The 26,610-nt window shown below is 44.9% G+C and overlaps 1 long non-coding RNA gene and 1 pseudogene across 1 annotated transcript; one reads left to right on the top strand and one right to left on the bottom strand.

Moving 5' to 3' along the window:
- Positions 1–798: 798 nt before the first annotated feature.
- Positions 799–10,882, bottom strand: LOC140610465 (uncharacterized). Its single transcript, XR_012012113.1, has 3 exons — positions 10,461–10,882; positions 9,964–10,056; positions 799–5,596 (listed from the first exon to the last, which is right to left on the bottom strand). It is a non-coding gene; the product is annotated as an uncharacterized lncRNA (long non-coding RNA).
- On the top strand, positions 10,877–25,079 carry LOC140610464 (malignant T-cell-amplified sequence 1 pseudogene; annotated as a pseudogene).
- The last annotated feature ends 1,531 nt before the right edge of the window (positions 25,080–26,610 follow it).

Here is a 26,610-nt window from a genome sequence, read left to right as displayed (position 1 = left end):
CGAAGAAAGTGGCTAGAAATAAAAAACATTAAAGAAATAAATAATGCCTTTGATGGGCTCATCAGTAGATTGGACACAGTCGAGAAAAGAATCTGTGAGCTTGAAGATATGTCACTAGAAATCCCCCAAACTGAAAAGCAAAGAGAAAAAAGAATGAAACAGAACAGAGTATCTAAGAACTGTAGAACAATTGTAAAACTGTAATCATACTTGTAATGGGGATACAAAAGGACAAGAAAGAAGGAATATATGGAGTAATAATACCTGAGAATTTTCCAAAATTAAATGACACCAAACCACAACCAGGAAGCTCAAAGAATAGTAAGCAGACAAATGCCAGAAAAATCTACGCTTAGGCATATCATATCCAAACTGCAGAAAAATCAAAGACACAGAAAATCTTGAATTAAAAGAAGCCAGGTGGGGGAATACACCTTAGTTATCTAAAACGAAGGTAAGATTTTCATGAGACTTCTCTGCAAAAACCTACCAACTAGAGTTGTGTCCAGGAGAATATACTTAGAAAGAAAGAAAGAAAGAAAGAAAGAAAGAAAGAAAGAAAGAAAGAAAGAAAGAAAGAAAGAAAGAAAGAAAGAAAGAAAGAAAGAAAGAAAGAAAGAAAGAAAGAAAGAAAGAAAGAAAGAAAGAAAGAAAGAAAGAAAGAAAGAAAGAAAAGAAAAGATAAACAAAAACTGAGGGGTGATGTCACCAGTAGATCTGCCTGTCAAGAAATGTTCAAAGTTTTTCAGAGAGAAAGGAAATTGATATAGGTTAGAAACTAAGATCCACATGAAGAAAGGAAGAGCATTAGATAAGGAAAAAATGGACTTCTCAATTCACATTTTGGTGCCAAGCTCATACCTGGATCCCCAGGCCCATGCTGAATGATATCGACATGGAGCATGATGGCTCTGTTGGCTTAAAAAAAGAAAGAAGACTTGCTTTCGTGACCCACAGCTGCAGCCTCCACATTTAAAGATACTGCAATGGACATAGCAAGTTCTCTGGCTCATAGAAGGGAGAAATCTACTCCAAAGACTCTGGGCAAAATTTGTAAATAAGAAGTAAAAATATGATGAGAGCAATATCCCCCTTAGCTTTATAGAGGTTTATAATGTACCTTATTGTGTCTAATGCCACACAATATTTCCCTACAGTGTTAAAGAAAAACCAATTTGGAAGGAAAAAAAAAAAAAAGAACCGGATCTGGACAGTAGTAGTTAAAGTAGTTAGAATAGGTTTTATTCAGAAACTATTGCAGTAGGGAAGAAAGAAGCCTCCACAGAGAACAGGACCCCATCCCCAGGACAGTACAAAATGGGGATTTATAGCCAAAGAGCAGGGTCATGGTCAAGGGATGGAAAATTACTGAGAAAACCTCAGAAATAGAAAGATTCTAGTTAAACAAACCTGACAGGATTCTTGGCAGAAGGCAGGCCAGGGTAGTCAGATGCTGTGCAAGGGAAAACCCAGTCTTTCCACTCATGAGTCTTTCTCCTGTGAGTCTGTCTCCCTTACTACTCACACAAAACACTTCACTTCCGGTCACCCAATGTGTGGGTTTTTTCCCTACATGAAGCAATTCTCTATCACACCAGATGGATATGATACTACAATTCAATTCAATTCTAACATTATCTGTCTAGAGCTAGCATCAGGTTCCACAGGTCAAGGGCTCAGTGCCACAAAGCAGCACCCTCCCCTCCTCCCTTTTCAGACGGCAATCTAGGTCCAGGTTACCACCTGTGCTTCTGACTGATCAGCTCTAGAGTGGAAGTTCCAACAACCCCCTCCTTAGGTTCAATTTATTTGCTAGAGTGGCTCACAGAGCTCAGGAAACACTTGCATTTTTACCACTTCATTGAAAGATGTGATAAAGAATACGTGAATAGTTAGATGAAGAGATACACTGGGTGAGGTCTGGGAGGGTACTGAGCACAGGAGTTTGTCCCCATGGAGTTGGGGTGCATCACCCTCCCAGGGTGGATGTGTTCATCCATGTGGAAACTCTCTAAAACCCCATACTATTGGGATTTTTATAGAGGCTTCCTCATGTAGGCATGACAGATCATTAACACCACTTCCAGCCCCTTTCCCCTCTCTGGAGGATTGGTGTGTGTGTGTGTGTAGCTGAATATTCCAAGCTCTAATCATGGCTTGGTCTTTCTGATGACAGTCTCCAATCCAGGAGTCATCCAGAGTTCCCTCATTAGAACAAGACATTCCTACCACCCAGGAAATTCCAGGGGATTTAGGGGCCCTGTGTCAGGAGCTCAGGTTAAAGACCAAATATTAGAACAAGAGTTGCTCCTAGTGCTCTGAACCCTTCAGAAATTACAAGGGTTTCAGGAGCCTATGTCAGAAACTGGGGGCAGCAACCGATACATATATTCTATTTTCTCAGATACCAAAGCAGGAGAGATGAAGAATATTATCAGATATTGAGGGTGAAGAGTTCTCTCTAAACTGACTTGGCAAGATTCTTGCTACAACTGCGTGGTACAGACAGACGAGAACAGACTGCAGGGTCCAGGCCTAGAGAATGACTAAAGTTAATCAAGGAGAGTCATTACCAATAGCTATTGTAAAGACAGTTAAATTGTGATATCATTTTGACACTGATCATCCACAGTTTCAAGAAAAAAGGAATTGAATTATTTTAAGGCTCGACATCCTGGCTTTCTTTAAACACCAAAAATTATTACAGATTTCCAAACTAGACATGAAAAGGTCACCAAAGCATCCTTCAGGTTTTAACTTTTAGTAAGGTAAATATCAACCACTATAAGCCACATAAGCATAAAGGCCTTTGGGGGTGTCCCCCCCCTTTATTAAGAGTAAAGGGTTCCTGGGCAGCCCTGGTGGCTGAGCGGTTTAGCACCGCCTTCAGTCCAGGGCGTGATCCTGGAGACCTGGGATCGAGTCCCATGTCGGGCTCCCTGCATGGAGCCTGCTTCTCCCTCTGCCTTGTGTCTCTGCCTCTCTCTCTCTCTCTCTCTCTCTTTCTCTCTCTGTCTCTCTCATGAGTAAATAATCTTTAAAAAAAAAAAGAGAGAGAGAGTAAAGGGTTCCTGAGACCCAAGTGAGAAAACCATTGTGAATTATCCTTAATGTTAACAGGTCTATTTCTTATACTGACTTCAAGAGCCATCAGGAGAGAATCCTAAGCACCTCTCTGCATAAGCCCTACATCTTTTTGGTTCTTTTAGGCCAGGGACCTGGTGTTTGGTGAGCCGAGGGACTTTTGACCACAATTAACTTTTTCCCCCTTTGTTCTCTTATTTGTTTCTTTCCTCTCATCTTTATGTAGTTTGTTAGTACTGTTAGGGGGCAATTGTAGGTAGTATTGCTAGCAGTAAATCACTGAGCTGCAGGACCCGGCAGCCATCCCGGCAACCAGGAGACTCACGTTGACAACTACCAGCCCCTCGAGACTACCAGCCAGGGGCGCCTTTGCCAAGGTGAGGTTGGTCTGGCACAGCCTGAGCGGGTCAGAGGCGTCCATGAAGGTCATTAACAAGAGTCAGCAGAGCTCCTCCAGCCTCCATAGACTATTCCTTGAAGTCCAGAGCGTGAAGGCCCTGAATCACCACCCTCGAGTCATGAAACTACATGAGGTGATGGACACCATGGAAATGCTCCACCTGGTTGGTCACAGAGTACGCTATAGGCACTTGCTTACCCACTGGACCACACGTGTGTGAAAGGAGGAGCCCCTAGGCAGATTCTGTCAGATGGTGTCCACTGTGTAGTACCATCACCAGAGGGTATCGTCCACAGGGACCTAAAGCCAGAGAACCTACTTTTGGAGGCTGACCTGAACATCAAGGTTGCAGACTTTGCCTTTAGCAATGAGTTCACTGTCGGCCATAAGCTGAACACCTTCTGTGGTAGCCCCCCCTCATGCCTACGTACAACTGTCTCGCAGTGGATGTGTGGAGCCTGGAACCATCCTCTATACAATGACTGTCCAGTGAGCAGCAGGTCCCTGGCCTTTATAGGACTTCAGGGAGATGTGGCAGTGGGTACTGAGCAGAATATACCACATTCCCCTTTATATGTCTGTGGAGTGTGAAAACCTACTAGAGAAATTCCTGACCCTCAATCCCAGGGAGAGAAGTGCTTTGAAGGAACCATGAAGGACCCACAGATGAACGTGGTCCATGAAGAGGAACTAAAGCCTTACATTGAGCCACTTCCTGACTACAAGGACCCCCAGCAGAACTGAGGTGACATTACCCATGGGCCACGGGTGGGACAAGATCCAGAACCTGTTGATGAGCTGGAATTATGATGAAGTTATAGCCAACTACCTGATCCTAGGCTGCAAGAGCCCCAAGGAGAAGGGGTAAACCACTGCTGTGACTCTCCTGCCTTCAGCTGATCCTACCAACAGCTGTTGTCCTTCCCCATCCTATATGCTTCAGCCTAGGGTCTCTGCCAATGCAAAGAAATGCAGTTTTGTTGAGCCTGTCATCCGCCCCCCCTCCCCCCGCCTTGTTGTGTCTCGTAACTCAGAAAGTCAGCAGCTTGGGGAGGACTGGGAATCAGTCGAAGGCCAGCAGCCCAGCCAAAGGGCCTGCCAGTCTCCCACCAGGCCTGGAGACAAGGACCAGCCCATTCCCCAGCACAGGCCCTCATGTGGGCCTGGGGCTGCCCTGCCACCCAAAGCCTCAGTAGCAGTGGTAGAGCCCCATATGGAACCAGCTGCCCCCTACCCTGGGTTTATCCTACATTGGAAACTCCTCTGTGCTGGATGACCTGGTGATGGGAGCCCAGCCTTTCCTTTTGGCAAGAGCCAGGGCTGACATGGGAGCTGTTGGGAGCTTCTTCAACTTCCTACTCAGACAGACACCCATGTTTCAGGCTGCCTAGAAAGAACTTGTGCGGCCCTTAAAACACAGTGAGGGCAGCCTGGGTGGCTCAGCAGTTTAGCGCCGCCTTCAGCCCAGGGAGTGATCCTGGAGACCAGGGATCGAGTACCCGTGTTGGACTCCCTGCACAGAGCCTGCTTCTCCCTCTGCCCATGTCTCTGCCTCTCTGTTTCTCTCTCATTAATAAATAAAATCTTAAAAAAAAAAAAACCCACAGTGAAGCCAATGAAAGCTCACATGGTTGATAGCCAAGGTAGGGATAAAACCAAAGACTGCTTTTAAAAGAGGGAGCAATGTGCTCGCATATACTAAAAGAGCAAGAAGATCCTGAGTTCCACAGAGCCCAGTGACAGGTGTGGGAGCCAGGACAGGGCTGAGGCGACAGCTGCAGGGGTGGGAGTGGTGCAAGGAGCTTACAGCACATGTGCAGGGACACCTAGAATGAGGACTGCGTGCAGTCTAGCAAGTGCAGACTGCCAAGGTGCTCTGCATGGGATTCAAATCAAGGGAGTACCTGCACTTCTACAGCTTTCAAAAGCACTGAATCCAAAATGCTGGTGAGCTTAAAGGATGGCTGGGAGCCACCAAGGAGATAAAAGGAGAGGCTGGCCCTTTGTCCCAACCTGGATGAATCTTCAGAGGCTGGACTGTTGTCCTGGGGCACTTCTCCTCTCCTGCTCTTCTCCCTCTTCCTCCATGTTTATCAGGGAGGGGAGATACTGCTGCAGAAATAAACACAAAAAAACACATTTAATGAGGAAGCATTTAACATCTAATTTCTGAGTCACTTTTAATTTTCTTCAAAGATCGTATTTATTCATTTATTTATGAGAGAGAGAGAGAGAGAAGAGGTGGAGATATAGGCAGAGGGAGAAGCAGGCTCCTCAGGAAGCCCTATGCAGAATTCAATCCCAGGACTCCGTGATCATGCCCTGAGATGAAGGTAGATGCTCAACCACTGAGCCACCCAGGTGTCTCCGCTGAGTCACTTTTAAAGCTGGATTGTGGGAGGTGATTATTGATTTGACTGGTTCTCATTGATGTTTGTCTTACAGAACACAGGGTTGTCATTCCCTTGAGCAGGTTTGATAATAGTGATATTAACATCAACAAATAACAGTAGCATTTACTAGTGGCCACAGACGCTCTAGACCATTTCAATTCCTTTTAGGTACAAGTGCCTATTTAACAGACTAGTAAATGAATGTTGAGTGGGGTTAAGCGCTTTGTACAATCACGGAGCAGGTGAGTGGCAAAGCTTGTGTCAGGAGCTTGTGCTTTGAGCCCCAGCTCTGTGGCCTCCCGTGGCTCCAGCCTGGGGCCTCTGTAGTCCTGGTTTTGACACCCTTTCAAGGTTGTTACACTGGGTCTCTGAATTAATGGATGATTCAGTAATATAAGAGATGAGACAACCAACCACTTGGGTAGTAATCTTCAGAGCTCTGTGAATTAACCTGTCTGCAGTCCCCTAAATCCTTCTTTGCATAAGTAGGACACAGTTCTGAGTATACACTCTATCTCAAAAATGTAAGGAAGAGGGATCCCTGGGTGGCGCAGCGGTTTGGCACCTGCCTTTGGCCCAGGGCGCGATCCTGGAGACCGGGGATCGAATCCCACGTCGGGCTCCCGGTGCATGGAGCCTGCTTCTCCCTCTGCCTGTGTTTCTGCCTCTCTCTCTCTCACTGTGTGCCTATCATAAATAAATAAAAAATTTTTTAAAAATGTAAGGAAGAAAGATGAAGCTGCTTAGAGTGCTGGAAACACGGTTTCTAGATCTTGAGGGACAGTGCCTTATAGGTCCTTTAGCAATGAAGTGCCCCCCCGCCCCACCCCATGTTAGAGCCTGATCCAGATCTTTTTTTTTTTTTTTTTTAATTTTTTTAGCCTGATCCAGATCTAAACGGATCTAGGGTGGTGCCCAGCAGGGTGGCCTTAACTCTCTTCTACCTCATGTTGAAATCTTAGGAGCTAGAGAGCAGATGAAGAGTGATGGCTTTCAGATGAACTCTCATGTATTTATTTTTAAAGATTTTATTTACTTAAGAGAGAGAGAGAGAGAATGCATGTGCGAGCCAGTTGAGGGGAGGGGCAAAGGGAACAGGAAAAGGAGAAGGAGAATCAGGTTCTCCTTTGAGCAGGGGGCCCAATGCCAGGCTGGATCCCAACACCTTGGGATCATAACCTGACCTGAAAGCAGATGCTTAATCAACTGAGCCATCCAGGTGCCCCAAACTCTTGTGTATTTAAAATTCACTTACTAGAGTCAAGAGCCCCTTTTCCTATCCCAATCCTTTTTATTCATGTACAAATTAATTAGAACTTGCCTGAACTGCTCACTCACCCCAGAACTGCTGGGTCACATCTCTGCCCTGGGGGATCTGCCACAGTGTGTTCTGGGCCTCTATCCTCTCAGGCACAGGGAACAGACTTCTCATTTATGGTCAGATTTGAGCCTTTTCCAGAGTCACTCTGCTTCCAGAGTCACAGTGGTGAGGCCACTGAAGAGCTTTGGAAGGGTCCTTGATTGAAAATTTGATGGCAATTCTTTTTTTGGCACATCCTCTAGGTCAAGGTACAACCCTCTGGCATGGGCCTTTGTGATTATCAGAGTGCCTGGGACATACCAGTGGTCCACAAATAGTGCTTTTCCTCTTTATTGGAAGGGAGTTACAAGGAAAGAATTGCAGGGAAATTTTGGAAGACAGAGACAGACAACTAGGTATAACTGATGCAAGGGTCAGGAATGTTTTGCGGACAAGGCAGATTTGGAGCTGAGGCCCACCAGAACTGCTGGGACACTGAGTCCTCGTGTGAGATGGGTCACATATTCTTCTGAGGACTGCCATTTTTCCCCCCACTGCAGCTGCTGTGTCAGTTTCCAAGCTGTCTGCTGTTGGGAGGGCCTCAGCTTGTACACAACACAGATCCATTGGTGGTGGTCGCCTGGAGCCCTGGCTGGAAAGGATCTGGAAGTCAAGGTCAGGCTCAGCAGAGGGGAGTCCTGCTTGTCAGGCACCCATAAGAGTTACAGTTCCTAGAACTGCCTTCACTGTTGCTCCCACTTGTAATGAGATGATGTTAAAGGACTCCAAGACTGAGGATCCCTGGGTGGCCCAGTGGTTTTAGCACCTGCGTTTGGCCCAAGGCATAATCCTGGAGACCCGGGATCGAGTTCCACATCGAGCTCCCTGCATGGAGCCTGTTGCTCCCCCTGTGTCTCTGCCTCTCTCTGTGTCTCTCATGAATAAATAGATAATTAATTAAAAAAAAAAACGAGGAAAAGTTTCTTGTTGCTTTCAAATACAATCAGCAGACCATCAATCACACTAGTCACTCTGCAAATCTTTGGAGTGTTGGCAAGATGTATAATATATGATGCTGCTGGTCTACAAGAGGCCACTGCCACTGCACAAAAAGCAATTATATGCTAACGGCCGCATTATTTTTTAATTTAATTTTTAAAGTATGATGTGGAGAACAAAGGCAAAAGAAATCTAGAAAAAAATTAAATCTCCTTACAACTTGCAGCCTATTGACAAGCCTTTGAGATAGGCAGAGCGACCTTCCTCTAAGAACTCAGTTCAATACTTGGCTAGAAGCAAAACATAATCTTAGCTTAACATTAGCCCAATCTCCAGGATCTTCTAAGTCTTCTTAACACATAAAAATTCCTTTGGAGACAGCCCAGGTGGCTCAGCGGTTTAGCGCTGCCTTCAGCCTGGGGCCTGATCCTGGAGACCCAGGATTGAGTCCTATGTCGGACTCCCTGCATGGAGCCTGCTTCTCCCTCTGCCTGTGTCTCGCCTCTCTCTTTCTCTCTGTCTCTCATGAATAAATAAAATCTTTAAAAAATTTTCCTTTGGAAACTTCCTTTATTTTTACCCTCACCCCCACCAAGATATATGTCAGCAATCATCCTCCAAGCATATAGCCCACTGATATACATCTGATGGGTCTCATGACAAAAGTTTTACTAGACAGTAGTAAATGCTCTTTTCCTAATAACAGCTAACCCCTCAAGGTCCTGGAAACCTGGCTTCCAAATACCTTAGAGACTCAAGCTACCCCATAACCCCCTCCCAACTTACAAGTATATAATCGGCCACTCCTCACCATCCCAGTGCAGTTCTGCTCAAGGGCTCTGTCCCCTGTGCTTTAATAAAGTCACCCCCCTTTAAAAAAAAAGATTTCATTTATTTATTCGTGAGAGGCAGAGAGAGGGAGAGAGAGAGAGAGGCAGAGATATAGGCAGAGGGAGAAGCAGGTTCCATGCAAGGAGCCCGATGTGGGACTCGATCCCAGTACTCCAGGATCACATCCTGAGCCAAAGGCAGACGCTTAACCACTGAGCCACCCAGGGATCCCAATAAAGCCACTCTTTTTGCATCAAAGATGCCTCAAGAATTCTTTCTTGACCGTTCACTCTGAACCCCAACATTTTCACATCAAGCAAATTCTATTCCCAACATGGGGCTTGAACTCACGACCCTCAAGAATTGCAAGCTGTAGTGACTAAGCCAGCAGACACTGAAAAATTGTTAGGATTTTTTGATGGACTTGCTATACCTTACAATTTTTTTCTATTTAAAATAATAGGAGGGCACCTGGGTGGCTCAGTTGGTTAAGCGTCTGCCTTCGGCTTGGGTCATGATCTGGGGTCCTGGGATCAAGTCCCATGTCCGACTTAGCAGGGAGTCTGCTTCTCCCTCTGACTCTCCCTTTGTGCTCTCCCTCTCTCAAATAAAATAAATTAAAAATCAATAAATAGGGATGCCTGGGTGGCTCAGCGGTTGAGCGTTTGCCTTCTGGCTCAGGCTGTGATCCTGGTGTACGGGGATGGAGTCCCGCATTAGGCTCCGTGCATGGAGCCTGCTGCCTGTGTCTCTGCCTCTCTGTGTGTCTCTCATGAATAAATAAATGAAATCTTAAAAAAATAAAATAAAATAAATAAATAGTGGGAACTAAGGTCTCCTTAGAGTTTCTTCTAAGAGAAAGTCTTGACATTTCAGGCATAGACTATCAATCTAACAATAACCAGTGGCATATAACTTTGTAGCTTTGTCTTAGTTTTAAGTTTTTGATTACCTACCTTGGAAATTACTTAACTTCATTTCTTCCAATTCTTGTAGAATTGCTGCTCCAGAAAGTAGGACCATGGATATTTTGCTCTTTTGCATCCTCCCTGCACAAAATTGGAACTGTGCATAAGTGAGTTCAAGACTGTGTGTAGGTACTTAGTAATTGAGAGCTAGCTAATCAGAAAAAATAAATGGGCAAAATGACTTAGGAAAAACATCACTATCACCCCCGAAGGCAACAAATTATTTTTGGTTGGTTCTCAAGGAATATTTAAAAAGGGATATGTAAAGGGGTTCCAAAGGAGCCAGACTGTAGAAATTGTTATGCTATCTTCCTCCATAAACTTCCCTGACGTTTTGGGAAGGACCAAAGGGAACTTGTAGTCCTGCCGGCCTGTGTGAATGAGGCCAAGAGGGCCACTATTGGGAACCCTGTCAACCAGCCCCTGCGGGGAGTTAGAGTCATAGCTTGGGTGTGGTCCCCCAAGGGTATTAGGAGGTCACTGACCTGCCCGCCTGTGTTTCCCATCTGTACCATGCAGCTTGGGGCCTCTCCACTGTCATGTTTCTCCTTTGCACAACACCGCACTGTGCAGTCCCTCTAAGAGGCCTGATGAAGTGTGGACTGTTCAGCCAGCCCAGGGGTGCAAGAGTTGCTCTGCGGCCACACCGCCAACAGCCCATGGGGATGATTTGGGCAGCCCCCAAGGACAGAAGTGACGGCGGGAAAGGTGGCTTTAAAAAGGCAAGCTGCAGGTTTCCAGGTACCGGTATTTCCGTTGCAGCCGGTGAGTTTACGTTTCAAATAACGGCTTAGGAGCTTCCGCGCGGATTCCAAGCGACCACACCAACCGCCAAGTCCGCGCGGGCCGCTAGCTCCACCCCCCAAGCCAGGTGGCCTCAACCTGCGCGGCCCGGCGGCACTGCGCATGTCCGAGGGGGCGTGGCTCGGAGGCCTCGGCGAGAAGAGGCGGGGAGCGAGGCGGTGGGAAGGGCGGGGCGTGCTGAGCCCCGAGGCCCGGCTGTATCCAAGGCCCGCTCGCCGCAGGCTGTCAGATGTGCGCTGCGGCACTTGCTCGAATAGAAACCCGGCTTTGGCCACAAGTCGCGCCATGGGCAATTCGTGAAGATGCACTCTTACGATTACAGCGCCAGCCAGGAGGTCAGGGGCCGGCTGGGCGGTGTTTCTGGGAGCGGGGCTCGGAGGACGTCGGCGCTCCGCCCCGGGTGCTCGGGGGCGGGGCTAGGGGCGGGGCTTATCTCCCGGGCATGCTGGGAACTGTAGTCTCAGTCGTTCCGAGCCTGGGGCTTACAGGGCGCAGAACTACAACTCCAAGGATGTGCTGGGCGCTGGGTGCTCACCGTGGTTCAGCATCTTCTTCTTCTTTTTTTTTTTTTAAACGATTTTATTTATTTATTCATGAGAGAGACACACACACAGAGAGAGAGAGAGGCAGAGACACAGGCAGAGGGAGAAGCAGGCTCCATGCAGGGAGCCCAACGTGGGACTCGATCCCGGGTTTCCAGGATCACGCCCCGGGCTGAAGCCGGCGCTAAACCGCTGAGCCACCCGGGCTGCCCTGTTCAGCATCTTCTGTTTAGATTTTGTGGCTCTGACACTTTGGGTATCCCAGTCCCATTCTTATCTGCTGCACTGATTGCTTTTTTGTTTCCTAGGAGCCATTTGGTTGTTTCTGTATCTTGCAGTGTTTTTAGGGATTCCACCCTCATTACATAAATCAATATGTGCAATAAATAGAATAGCTACCTACTTGTATTTCTCACGTTTGTCCTCTCCAATGGAGCTGTGAAGAATCCTAGTTACTTTTAGCTCCTCATTCTCATGCGGTCACTTACAAAGCTGAGCATCTCTTCTTTGGTCTCATTGATTTTTTTTTTCATCTATTTTGAAATATATTCTGCTGATAACATGGACACTGGCTGGCATTTTTACATATCTAACATCTCTGTGAAGGAGGCCTGTGGTCCCCATTTTGCAGGTGAGGAAACTGAGGCTAAGAAGGGTTGAGTAGCTTCCTAAACTTCACACGATCTCTTAGCACATTTTGAATCTTAACGTGGAACTCTGTCTCTCAGGTGTATACACTCTGTGAAAGAAGATGAGTGTTTACAGAATTTTGGCACAAGGTGCTGAAAGCAAATGATTTTAATTTGAATATAGCTTTGTACAACTTCTTTCTATCTTACTTCAACCACCCAGATTCATGTAACTCTCAAAAATGCATTGGGTAGTTTCAGGGATTCACAAAACCTTTTCTTTTTTTAAACAACATTTGCATGGCTTTCATGGTGTTTTAAGTGAAGAATCGATGATGATGTTGAAAAAAAATGATGATGATGTTAAACTTTGCCAATTATCAAGTACAGAAATACCAGCCAACTTACTACTGAGCAGGTGGAGAGATCTACAGTGCCTGGTGCTGCTGATCAGTGAGCTCTGGGAAGGTGACAGGTGTCCTGCAGTGCTGGCAGCTTCTCCACTGGCTGGGCACTGTCTTCAGTAAAACTGGCCTGTGTATATGTGAGCACCTGGATCTTGTTAGGGCTCTGGATGGCTTCTTGTATTGTTTTTTAAAGATTTTATTTATTCATTCATGAGACACACACACACACACACACACACACACAGAGGCAGAGACACAGGCAGAGGGAGAAGCAGGCTCCACACACGGAGCCCAACGCAGGACTCGATCCCGGGTCTCCAGGATCACACCCCGGGCTGAAGGCAGCACTAAACCGCTAAGCCACTGGGGCTGCCCCGGGTTCTTGTTTTTAATAATAGTTTAATAGTTTGAAAGTGATAGTATAAGTGTATTTTCTTTCCTTTGTTTAAGTGTGCCTGTGTGTGACAGACATAATGAGCCTAATAATTTCATATGAACCCATGGTTGTTCTCAACTAAGGACAGTGGTGGAAAAAAAACAATTTGTGTATAATCACTGGCTTCATACTTCATACAGAGAAGACATATTTCCTATTGGAACAGCTGGTGAGAACTCTTTTGCCTTTTATATCTTGTTTGTCTGTTCTAATGTGATATTTTAGGGGCAATGCTAATGGTGCAAATTGCAGGGCTCCCATTTTTTCCTTGTTTGGGCTTAAGATGTAACATTTTTATCTTTTTAAAAAAATTATTATTATTCATGAGAGAGAGAGACAGGCAGAGGGAGAAGCAGGCTCCATGTAGGGAGCCCGACGTGGGACTCAATCCTCGTTCTACAGGATCAGGCCCTGGGCTGATGGCGGTGCCAAACTGTTGAGTTACCCAGGCTGCCCACATTTTTATCTTAAATGGCAAAAGTATCTTTGTTGATGAAAAAATTCTATTGCCAAATACCTGTACTTTAGGAAAAAAGCAGAGCTCAAATATACTTATTGAAAACAAACTGCTTGCTTTTCTTGTTCTGTTCCCCCAGATCTTTTTTTCCAAAAGAGAATTTTCTTTTTTTTTTTTTTTTAAGATTTATTTATTTATTCCTGAGAGACCCAAAGAGAGAGAGGCAGAGACACAGGCAGGGGGCAAAGCAGGCTCCCCGCAGAGAGGCCGATGTGGGACTGGATCCTGGATCCTGGGATCACTCCCTGAGCCAAAGGCAGATGCTCAACCGCTGAGCCACCCAGGCGCTCTCCCCCCAACATCATTTTTGTGCACTTAAGTATCACTTAAGAAAATGGCAATATTCTATGGAAAAATCATGGTAGGTTTTAAATATTAGAGTCCTGCAGAATATTTCATTTTGAAATGAGGTGGCGAAAAATGTTGATCATCTCTGAATCCAAAGAGTGTCTAAGATTTGTTCCAGCTTCAACAGTCTTTGAATTGCTGGGCATTAGCAATAAGCCATGTATTGTATAAGTAGTAATTTTTTTTCTTTTTAGGAGGTACTATATAAATGAAATATGTAACTATGTTTAATATCGGGAAACTCAAATTTCATATTGAAAATTCTGTTCATTGAACAGAATCCTATTTAGCAAGCATGCATTCTTAATCTTCACTTTAAAAACGTCTAAGATTTAAGTCTTGAGGGCTTTCCTTTTAAACCCAACATAATTTTTCACATGCATCAGTTTAGGACTTTGGTTTCCTTCAGTAAGAAGTTCAGAGGAGCACCTGGCTGGCTCAGTGAGTAGAGTATGAAACTTGATAATCGGGGTTATGAATTCAAGTCCCATGCTGTGTGTAGAGATTACCTAAAAATAAAAAAAAAAAACTTAAAAAAAATGATTATTCTCTCCTTTTCAGCTGCTGTTTTGGTAAGCCAAAGTTACACTGTGGTTCAAGGCTTTGCAGACAGCCCTGTTTCACAGAGAGAAAATGAACACAGTTTTTGAAAAGGAGAGCATTGATAAAACTGTGGTTTTTAAAAAGACTTTTATTTATTTATTCATGAGAGACACACAGAGAGAAGCAGAGACATAGGCAGAGGGAGAAGCAGGCTCTCTACCTTGATCCAGGACCCCGGGATCATGACCTGAGCCAAAGGCAGATGCTCAACCACTGGCCACCCAGGTGCCCCATGATTTTTTTTATATAACCAGGACTATTGGCTTCAGAAAGCTGTTGGGGAAGATGATGACTATTCACCATAAAAAAATACAAAATTTAAATTATGTTTATGTTTATGGTTTTTCAGATTTTTTTTAGTGGTAAAAGGGCAGGATGTTCCTTCAGGCTTGTATGATGATGACATTTCTTAGGTCAGCATCTGTTAGGATCTGCTCTGGATGTGGGCCCATCCTGTGACTTCAATGGAGCCTGCCATCAGGTGATAGCTCATAGTTAATTTCTCTCTCTCCATATGAACACAGACTGTGTGTTACTACCTGGTAAAGTGGGCCAAGATGGCTAAGAACCAGAGATAATGGGACCATCAGGCAGGATGTGTGCTGTTACTCAGATATAGGACTACAATCTTTTCAGATTGTAATAAAAAGAAATCCTTATATCATCCTTACCAGTGTCAATCCCTGCTTTAATTATGAACCTCACAATTCTTGCATGTGAAATGGTTTAATAACCTCTTGGGTTTGTTAAGTGATTAAATGAGCTATTAGTAAAACGGCAATAAATTGAAGCTCCAGGTACATTATTCATTAAAATGTCAGAGCCTTTTGATGCAGTGTCCAGCATTTTGTATGACAAAACAGGCTTTATGTGGAACTTAGGGTCAGTAGGTGTGGCCTGCATCCTCTCAACACAAATCAGGTGTACATTACATTACCAGATACAAGGACAGGCAGGTTTAGCTTCATAGTCCAAAGACTCCCAGGACCCCTGTACTGAAGGACAGTCCTAGCCTGGCTCTTCCCGTAAGATGAGGTGTCTCACTCCTATTTTCTCTGACCTCACAGCTTCCACTGGCATTGTTTCTCCTATAACTTCATCCCCTCTCTCTGCTCACAGAGTAACAGAAGCATTTTTCAATGAATTCAAGTCTTTCCAATTCTTCAAAACTGGATAAAAATTATTTTAGGGTGAGGAGGCTGCGAGGGGAGGGTGAGAGGATGAGAGAGAATCTTAAGCAGTCTCCACACCCAGCTCAGAGCCTGATGCAGGGCTCCTTCTCACAGTCCTGAGACCATGACCTGAATTGAAACCAAAGAGTCAGATGCTTAATTGAGCCACCCAGTGGCCCCTGGCCACAATTTTCTAAATTTTACTCTACCTATTATATTCCTTTTCAATATACTTCCCAAATTAAGGAAACAATACTTCCTATAGATTACTTCCAGTTTCGGAACAAAGATTACTTATAAAGGGGCAAAAATGGGTGGTTTGGAACAAGGATGAAGAGAAGTATTTATTTTTTAGAGTTTTATCAAATATTCAACTGTATTCTAAGAAAACAAAATTAAAATCAGAAAAATAAAAAAGCAAAACTGACTCCCTACTGTCCCTTACTGTACACATTCATACAAATGTTGGAAAGAAACTGATTTTCCCATCAGTCCCTGACATGGTGCAATCATCACAGAAACATGGGAAGATGACCATAGCTCAGAGCCTCGAGCACCTTCCAGATGCACTTAGATTCTGTACTTGATCCAAGTGGAGACACCTTCCTATCTATTGGAAACAAGTTTTCAATTCAGGAGAAAGACAAAGGTCCTATTGACCTGTTTGTCACAAGATATTTCATGGATAGAGGTAGAACTACAGATGAATTGAAAAGAAACATCCCAGGGACAAAGCCTCTATCAGCTTAGTCTGTCACCACCCTCAGGAAGCTCAGTCTCATCTTTTCTCCCACTCACTGAGCCCATATAGTGGCATCTCTGTTACTGTTACTGACCTCTCTTCCCATAAGTGACTTTCCCTAGTCCAGGCTTTTCTTGTCCTTGTTAACGCCCTCAGAAGCCACGTAGGCTTCTGAGACTCTTCTGCCTCATTAACCCCAGGTTTGTGCACTAGAAAAGGTGTGTGGGAAAGTATTTTTTAAAAAGATTTTATTTATTTATTCATGAGAGAGAGAGAGAGAGAGAGAGAGAGAGAGAGAGGCAGAGGGAGAAGCAGGCTCCCTACAAGAAACCCAATGTGGGACTCGATCCCAGATCCTGGGATCACTCCCTGGGCTAAAGGCAGATGCTCAACTGCTGAGCCACCCAGGCGTCCCGGGAAAGTATTTTTGAGCAGAGATTTTTCAAATGCCCTCTGGGACAAGCCAGCTGAACCCTACTTTACAGGGAGAGACTTGGAGCAGGTGATAGCAATCATCTGAGGGCTTTAAGCTTCAGGGTCAAGCCCATAACTTGACAGTGAAGCAGATCTCTGACACTGAATGAGCCCATTTAATGTTATGTATGAGGAAACTGAACCCAGAGAGATCAGCTGACTGGTGTCATCACATAGCCTGTTCATGACCTTGCACCCAGAAGTAAAGTGCCCTTCACATTCCATTATCTTCTGTGTTTATCTTCTTCAACACCTTTATCTGCTAAAATCAGATTTGGAGGAAAACTGGCAAAGCTCCGGTGTGGAGCAGTGGTTCTCAAACTTTTTTGCACATTAAAGTCACTTAAAATAATTTTAATGTCTGGCTGCATACAAGTGATGAATTAAATCACAACTTCTGGGCTGAGTTCCAGGCGACTAAGAGTACCTAAACCAATGCAAGTAACTTGACTTGTCTGTGCCTGTCAGGTTGAGGGGAGTGGGGAAGGGTGGGAGGTGACAAGTGGTCTGGATGGTCCAGTCCCTTCTGGTGTCCTATGGGTCTAAGATTCTGGTAGGTGAAAGCAGTGGGGCAGGGGGATTGCTTAGGTCTACTGGGATTTAGGACTGTTTTCAAGTGCGGCCTCCATCTACCACATAATTTTGTTGGTCTACAAATTGTTTCTGTATTCAGAGCAGCTGGACCAGTCCACCAAGCTCTCTCAATGTTACCATTTAGAAATAAACACTCTCACTGCTTGGCAACAGGGGAAGGACTGACTATGTTCCAGGACACTCCTCCCTGTACTCTGGGGAATATTCTGACAGTGTCTCTGAAGATGGAGACAAATGTCTGCTTTGGTTAAGAATAAGTCATTGGGGGCAGCCCTGGTGGCGCAGCGGTTTAGTGCCACCTGCAGCCCAGGGCATGATCCTGGAGACCTGGGATCGAGTCCCACGTCAGGCTCCCTGCATGGAGCCTGCCTCTCCCTCTGCCTGTGTCTCTGCCTCTCTCTCTCTCTGCATCTCTATGAATAAATAAATAAAATCTTAAAAAAAAAAAAGAATAAGTCATTGGATGATTTGAACTTAGGTTTAAAAGTTACTGGTTTGGTGAAGTAGAAAACTGTAGTATTTAAAATTTAAAAGCCAATTTTATGATTTTAGAGCCAAATATACTTAGATTGACTGATAAATTGTTCAATGCAGACACTGGTAAGAATAAAAGCTAAAGGCTAAAGAGCTTTAACATTAATTTCTATTTTCCCAAACTTTACATTCATTAAAGTTTACAATTAGGGCCTATCTCTATATATTCATATATAGATATTCATATATAGCTATATATATTCATATATAGCTATATATAGCTATATATATAGATGTATATAGATATATATAGCTTTGAGATGTGTGTCACTATTTGGTAGGTGCCAATTCTCGTGCAGCACCCATACTTTCTTGCCTTTGGAGAAGTTGTTAACATTTGTTCATACTAGCGTACGTAAGGAAATAAAGTCTGGGTGGGTTAGGGCCTCTGCAATGTGGCCAAAGAAGAAAGCGAGTTGGCTAAGAGGGCTCACCCCTGGCTCTCTGGGCTTCTGTTTGGGCATCTGGGACCCTAATTCATTCTTGACCAAGTTATAGGGGATCTAGAGATCAGCCCTAGCCAGATGCCCTCCAAGCAGTTCTCTCAACTTACATCAGGCATGGATTACCCTCAGAGATCTTCAAAGTTCTAGGTTCACCTGATTTCTTTAGTTTTCCTAGGCATCATATCAAGGATGTCACAAACTAAATCAGTCTACCAAAAGATTTTGTAAAGTGATTATATATTTCTATGTCTGCCACAGTCTTCTACCTTCTCAGTCCCTGAGATAGCTGTTTTTGGTGAGAAAATATTTTATTTATTTTTTTTATTTTTATTTTTTTTTATTTATTATTTTTAAAAAGATTTTTATTCATTTATTCATGAGACACACACAGAGAGGCAGAGACACAGGCAGAGGGAGAAGCAGGCTCCAAGCAGGGAGCCCGACGTGGGACTTGATCCCAGGACCTCAGGATCACGCCTTGAGCCAAAGGCAGACATTCAACCACTGAGCCACCTAGGCGTCCCAGTGAGAAAATATTTTAAAGAATGGTTATATATTGTTTTACAATATACAATTTTATATATGGATTATAGTTATGTTATTAATCTCATTTTGTAGAGCAATTATATACATATATATTTTTGAGAGAGAGCGAGAGAGAAAGAGAGCTCAAGTACACAAGGGGGGAAGAAGGGCAAAGGGAGAAAGATTCTTAGATAGGCTCCACACCCAGCTCAGAGCCTAATGTGAGGCTCGATCCCATGACCCTGAGATCATGATCTGAGCCTAAGAGTGGGATGCTTAATCAAATGAGCCACCCAGGCACTCTGATTATATATTATTATAATATTATAGACTTTGCTACGGGCCTTCTAAGAGGTCAGCTTCTGCCTACAGGGCAGCTTCACCCATAGATAGGCCCTTCTTGGGACTGCTGAAGCCAAAGGAAAAGTGCTGTGCAATAATGGCCCAGTTGCAAAAATTGTCAACTGCGATGGCCATAGATGACTCAGAGACTTCCACAGGCTGCACCACAGTTCACCTTCAGCCTCTAATCAATCCTCCTTTCACCCTTCCCTGCCACTGAGGACGATAGTTAATTCATATACTGCTTGCCAAAATCAATCTCAACATCTGTTTCTGGAGAAACTAACTCAAGACAGATGGGAGTGGGAAGGAAGGCAATTTAGAGAGGGATTTTGGAACTAGCTTGTTCCCTGCTTGGCTGGCAATGAGAACCTCTTCATGGAATAGGTGGAGCACTCATGCACCAGATACAGCTGGCAGTCTAAGCATTAAAACTCTCACAGGTGATGAGATGGTAATTGCTAGTTACCACTGAAGCAACCAGAGATGCTTTGTGTAGCAAGAAAGCTGAGACCCAGACCCAGGACGAATTAGAGTGGCCAAATTCTACGTAAGGGTAATAAGCCACCCCTAGGAGATCTGTTAGGCTATGCGGTCTGTGTGTGTGTGTGTGAAAGAGAGAGACCCTAAAACTTGCTATAGGGACTTCAGGTGGACACCCCCAAACTTTCAACGGGATTCCTCTGAGCCTGTGGAAATGGCCCACCCCATCTCTATTTTTTTTTTAAGATTTTATTTATTTGGGGATCCCTGGGTGGCTCAGTGGTTTAGCACCTGCCTTTGGCCCAGGGTGTGATCCTGGAGTCCCGGGATCGAGTCCCGCATCAGGCTCCCTGCATGGAGCCTGCTTCTCCCTCTGCCTGTGTCTCTGCCTCTCTGTGTGTGTGTGTGTGTGTCATGAATAAATAAATAAAATCTTTTTTTTAAAGATTTTAAAAATTTTAAAGATTTTATTTATTTATTCATGAGACACACACAGAGAGATAGGCAGAGACATAGGCAGAGACATAGGCAGAAGGAGAGGAGCAGGCTGCTCGCATGGAGCCCAATGTGGAACTCGATCCTTGCACCCCGGGATCATGCCCTGAGCCAAAGGCAGATGCTCAACCCCTGAGCCACCCAGGCATCCCCACCCCATCCCTATTAAGAACAAATGCTGTCTCTCCTTTCTCTTCCTATCTCTCCTTTCTCTTCCTACAACTAGAACGATTGCTCTAGCTCTTTTTTCTTCTCAAGTCCCACCCTTTGAGCTACCAGTTCGTAAGAGAAATTGGTTGCCCTAAATAAGCCAGCAAAAGGGCACTGGATTCAGAGGAGCAGAAGTAGTCAGTTTCCTTTAGAGCTGTAAAGTGCAGCTGGCTGTCTCCCTTTCCAGGTAAGGACAGCAGCTCCGACCGACTGTCACTGCCGGCTTTCCCAGTGTCAAGGTGATGGGGGAACAGAGCTAGCTGAGGAGAAAGCACAAGCCTGGGGCAGCATACTGATAAGTCCTTGAAACAGGCAAAGGAACATTCCTTTACCAACTTAACTGCCTCAATGTTAATACTTTGCTAAGGGCAAAAGGCAATCCTGGTCCGACCCCCAGGATCCTATAAGTCTACTTTAACATATAAAAATTTCTTTAGAGGGATCCCTGGGTGGCGCAGCGGTTTGGCACCTGCCTTTGGCCCAGGGCGCGATCCTGGAGACCCGGGATCGAGCCCCACGTCGGGCTCCCGGTGCATGGAGCCTGCTTCTCCCTCTGCCTATGTCTCTGCCTCTCTCTCTCTCTCTCTCTCTCTCTCTCTCTCTGTGACTATCATAAAAAAAAAATTTCTTTAGAAATTTCCTTGTTCTCTACCCCCAAAGATTCATGTTGTCAATCATCCCCCAAGCACATGGCCCCTCTATATACATCTGAAGGGTCTCATGACACAGGTTTTATTAGACAGTAATAAGTGACCTTTTCCCAACAATAGCTAGCCCCCTCAAGGTCCTGGAAACCTTGCTTCCAAAATACCTTGGAGAGAACGCTATCCTCAAACACCTCCCAACTGCCAGGTGTATATAAGCAGCCACCCCTCACAGGCCCTGGGGCAGCAGCTCTTCCTGCCCATGGGTCCTGTCCCCTGTGCTTTAATAAAACCACCATTTTGCACCAAAGACATCTCAAGAATTCTTTCTTGGTCGTCGGCTCCAGACCTCACTCCACTAAACCTCACCTATATTCTAAAACTTCATCGAGGGGAGCTGCCGGACCCTTGCTAATTCAGATTTTCCCATTCCAGGCTCTTCCCTACTATCTCCAGCCCTTCACTTTGGAACATGTTCAAGAAGTTTGATGAAAAAGAAAATGTGTCCAACTGCATCCATTTGAAAACCTCAATTATGAAGAACCAGTTGATAGAGCAATTTCCAGATAAGGAACCATGGCCTCATCCTGTCAAAACAGTGCAGTGCCATGAACATATAGACATCCTTACAGTGAATGGATAGTTACTATTCTTTAGACAAAGAGAAGGACCTTTTTTATCCAGCCCTAAGGTTACTTCACAAATATCCTTTTATTCTGTCACACCAGTAGGTTGATAAAGGAGCCATCAAATTTGTACTCAGTAGAGCAAATATCATGTGTCTAGGCTTAACTTCTCCTGGAGCCAAGCTTTACCCTACTGCAGTAGATGTGATTGCTGCAATCATGGCGGAAGGAAAACAGCATGCTCTGTGTATTAGAGTCATGAAGATGGCTACAGAAGATATTGAGAAAGTCAACAAAGGAATTAGCATTGAAAATATCCATTATTTAAATGGTGGTCTGTGGCATATGAAAACATATAAATGAGCCTCAAAAATATACACTTGGGCAAAATATGGAATAGTACTTTATCTGTGTTATTGTCTGTGTGTGACAGCATGAAGACAGTACTTCTGTGCTTATGCTGAATAAATTCAATGGGTGCTAAAAAAGAAAAAAAGAAGAAGCATTTGTTATCACCTTGCTTGGAGACAATGCAGACATCTTCTCTGCAAGACAGCATCACTTCCTGTAAGATCTGTACCTGTCTCCTCTCCTAGCCATCAGGCTATAACTCCCCCAGAAAAGCTGCATGATCCAGATGGGAAAAGACATGTAAGACTGAATTCTCAGGGTACTTGACCCATGGTCAGACCATAAAGATGGGCAGCTCTCCTGAAATACAAGATTTAACACCCTGGCAAATGTCCCAGGAGATAGTGTGACCTCGATACTGGGATGGCTTCTAGAAGCGTGGAGAAAGTTATGGCCCAGGCTAAGTTTTTTTTTTTTTTTTTTTTTAACATTTATTTATTTATTTATTTATTTATTTATTTAAGAGAGAGAGAGAGAGGCAGAAACACGGGCCGAGGGAGAAGCAGGCTCCATGCTGAGAGCCTGATGTGGGACTCAGTCCTGGGACTCGATCCTGGGACTCGATCCTGGGACTCGATCCTGGGACTCGATCCTGGGGACTCCATCCCGGGACTCCAGGATCAAGCCCTGTGCCAAAGGCAGGCGCTAAACCGCTGAGCCACCCAGGGATCCCCAGCCCAGGCTAAGTTATGCTAAAATGCCAGAATGGCTGACTTTGGAGGGGGTGGGGCAAGATACCATATGGAGCTGTGGCACTTGCCAGAGCAAGGATCACAATGCAGGCCCCTGGGGTTCTGGAACAAGGCGGTGCTGTCCACAGTAGAGGGGTATGTGTCTTTATAAAGCTCCTGGAATTCTTACTGGGCTCTTGTAGAGACAGAACACTGGTCCATGGGAAACCAAATGGCCACACACTGGAAATGTTCATCATGAGCTGAGTTATATGAAATCCACCAAGGCTTAAAGGCCAGGCAGGGCCAGTGCCATATGCACTGCTGAGATCAGACACAAACATCAGAGGGCACAGATGAGCTGCATGAGAAAGTGGTCCAGAAACCCATGTCATCCACCACCGCTGCACCAACACTATTTCAGCACACCTATGGCCAAATGACAGATTCCCTATGACCAAGTTTGGCTGTGTGGGGATGTGCAAGCTGAAATCTGACAGCAACTTCACTGGAGTCTCACCTAGCAGTGGGTCAAAAAGACAGCGGTGAAGGAAAACACCCCCAAATGGGGAATATGCCTGGTCATCCATCTGGTGTAGAAAGAGACATGGATCAAGGTTAGATTTCATACTGACCTATAGCAGTGGGGAATGACTTTGCTGGCTGGTGAGAGGCCTGCAAGATTGAGGATGAGGAGGTGCAAGGTGGAAGTATATGGATGGATGACTGGGAAAATGCAGATTGCTGTGTCATGTTCATGCCCACCAGAGAGCATCCAGGACAGAAGAGGAACTAAACAACTAAGACAGCTGATGCTGGTCAGTCTTGGTCATTGGTCCCTCCAGTACTGGCACAACTGACACATGAATAAGAGTGGCCACAGTGTGAGGGGTGGAGCTCATTAGCATGGAATATAACTTGTTAAGGCTGATTTAGCTGTTTTCTTCACTGAATGCCCAGCCTTCCTGCAGGACACCAGTACACCAATACTGAGCCACATCCAAGGCATCATTCCCAAGGACACCAACCAGTCAGCCACTTGCAGCAAGTTGATGGTTTTCATAGGAATGGACGTTCTGGGTCTGAATTTGCTTTTCTGCTTGCAGATCCCCAAGCATCACTACTCTCTGAGTCCCATGGAGCATCTGGTCCATTGGTATGGGGTGCCACAGAGCACAGCACCAGACCAGAAGATACCCCCGCACACACTGAAGGAAGTGCAAGAATGGACTCATGACTGTGGGGTCCTCTGGCTGAGTCACACATGGTACCTCCAGAGGCTGCCTGCTTCATGGGTTGTGGGGATGGTCTGTGGTGTGGTTGAAGTGGCAGTTTGGAGGTGTGTTCCATTTAGATGGGCACTGTCTTCTGATTCTGCAATATACACTCAGTACTGAAAATAGCAATCTGGCTGCTCTCTACAATTTAGCAATATAACAGCTAGAGCAAATCTGGTCAGATTTTTCTCTGAAAATCAAAACAGCAAGTAAAGGGTCTCCTTCATCCCAAATATTTTTTTTCATCCCAAATATTGAAGCAATAATGGGTCATATATTGTTTTGGAGGGGTGCCTGCTGGGGAGATGTGGAGGTGTGTGTTTGTGAAGAGCAAGAAAGAAGAGGGGTTTTAAGTTTCAGAGTTTAGCAGCTGGAAAGTCTAGTTCCTGGTACTGTTCTGAGAGCTGGCACAGTTGGTGCTGCTGACTGCAGCACAGGGTCCCCTCAAGTCTCGAGGTTTGGGGGATGAGAGTTAACTGATTCAAATGAATAAATTGCACCAAGAGTTTCTCAATAAGACAGCCCAAGCTGAGGCATTGTTAGAAACATCACAGTAGGTTTAAATGATGCAGAGTCAAATGATCTTTCAAACAGGCTCTTTTTAAAAAAATATTTGAGAGAGAAAGACAGAGAGAGAAATGCAGCTCAAGGGGAGAGATAGAGGGAGAGAGAGAAGGAGAGGAGCAGAATCCCCACTGAGTGGGGAGCCTGACTTGGGGCTCGATCTCACAACTCTGAGATCATGATCTGAGACGAAATCAAGAGTCAGATGCTCAACCAACCGAGGACCCAGGCACCTAACAGCCTCTTGGAAGAAGTGGAGACAACCTATATGAAGCTACTTCAGTTCTGCCACTTTTTAGGAATTTGGAGGCAATGACACATGATGGGAATGCACTTTCTATGTTCAGTTATGATTTTTAGGAACATTACTACCGAATTTTCTCCACGATATAGAGCAGATGTTTTCAAAATATGTTTCCTTGTGTGCCCTGGAGTAGCTTCACTTTCATTTGCTTCCTGTGAACAATAGGCAAAGTAGTAATTGTTCCGGGGTTAACAACATCTAGAGGGCATGGAGGGAGTCATAGATAAACATGAAAGAAATGATCAAATCCAGTGTAATAGTAAAATGATTCTATAGAGAAATATAGAGAAAGAATTAATTGCTCTATGTAGTAGTGCTTCTCCCTCTCATATGTTTGTATAAAAGAAAAGAAATCTGCTTCTCGAGTAGATATTGCAAATTGAATCTTGGATCTTAACAGGCTGGGGAATATTTTTGGAATGGATTTTCCCCCTAAAAAGTTTATTATGTGTATATTTTGAAGATCTATTTATTTGAGAGAGAGAGCACATGCATGCATAAGCGGGAGGGGCAGAGGGAGAGGGAGCGAGAATCTGAAGTAGATAACGCACAGAGCATGGAACCCAACATGGGACTTGATCCCACGACCCTGAGATCAGACCAGAGCCATAACCAAGAGTCAGCCACTTAACCAACTGCATCACCCAGCTCCCCATTATTATATTTTTATTTGTGCCTGGAGTAGCTTCACTTGAAACCAATGGCTACTTCTGGGAGGGGTATGAGTTAATCAGCACACTCTGAAGTGAAGCCCGTATTCCCTTTTCAGAGGACTCGAACAGACCATTCTGATATGTGAGCACTGAAAAGCTAGAATATGGCCTGCAGAGAATACATTTTGTTTAAAAATAAAAACAATAGGGCAGCCCAGGTGGCTCAGCGGTTTAGCGCCGGCTTCAGCCCAGGGCCTGATCCTGGAGACCTGGGATTGAGTCCCATGTCGGGCTCCCTGCATGGAGCCGGCTTCTCTCTTTGCCTGTGTCTCTGCCTCTCTCTGTGTGTGTGTGTGTGTGTGTGTCTCTCATGAATAAATAAATAAAATCTTTAAAAAATAATAAAAAACAACAAAACCAAAAAAAAAAAAAAAAAACCAACAAAACCCTTCATAGAAATGCTTTTCTGTTTAGTAGACCCTTCTCCAGGGCCACAAAGGCCCAGCCATCTGAGCTGCAAATCGGGCTCCAGTACTCCAGTACTGGGAGGCAGGAACTACCTTCAGGCCTGAATCTTTAAAAAAAATAAAAAAAAGTTTTATTTATTTAAGTAATCTCTACACTTGACATGGGGCTCAAACTCATGACACTAAGATGAAGAGTCACATGCTCTTCCACCTAAGCCAGCCAGGCACACCTCCATAGCTTACAGTTCTAAAAGATTTTTTTTTTTAAGATTTTATTTATTTATTCATGAGAGACACACACAGAGAGAGGCAGAGACACAGGCAGAGGGAGAAGCAGGCTCCATGCAGGGAGCCCAATACAGGACTCGATCCCAGGACTCCAGGATCACACCCTGGGCCAAAGGCAGGCACTAGACTGCTGAGCCACCCAGGGATCCCCTGTTTTTTTTTTTTTTTAAAGATTTTATTTATTTATTCATGAGAAACACAGAGAAAGGCAGAGACAGAGGCAGAGGGAGAAGCAGGCTCCCTGCAAGGAGCCTGATGTGGGACTCGATCCCGGGATTCCAGGATCATGCCCCGAGCTGAAGGCAGACGCTCAACCGCTGAGCCACCCAGGCATCCCGGGATCCCCTGTTCTAAAAGATTTGTAGGGATCCCTGGGTGGCGCAGCGGTTTGGCGCCTGCCTTTGGCCCAGGGCGCCACCCTGGAGAC

This window comes from Canis lupus, chromosome 19 (assembly GCF_048164855.1).
Source record: "Canis lupus baileyi chromosome 19, mCanLup2.hap1, whole genome shotgun sequence".
In the NCBI taxonomy this organism is placed as follows: domain Eukaryota; kingdom Metazoa; phylum Chordata; class Mammalia; order Carnivora; family Canidae; genus Canis; species Canis lupus.
This window is presented reverse-complemented; position numbering and strand designations above follow the sequence as displayed.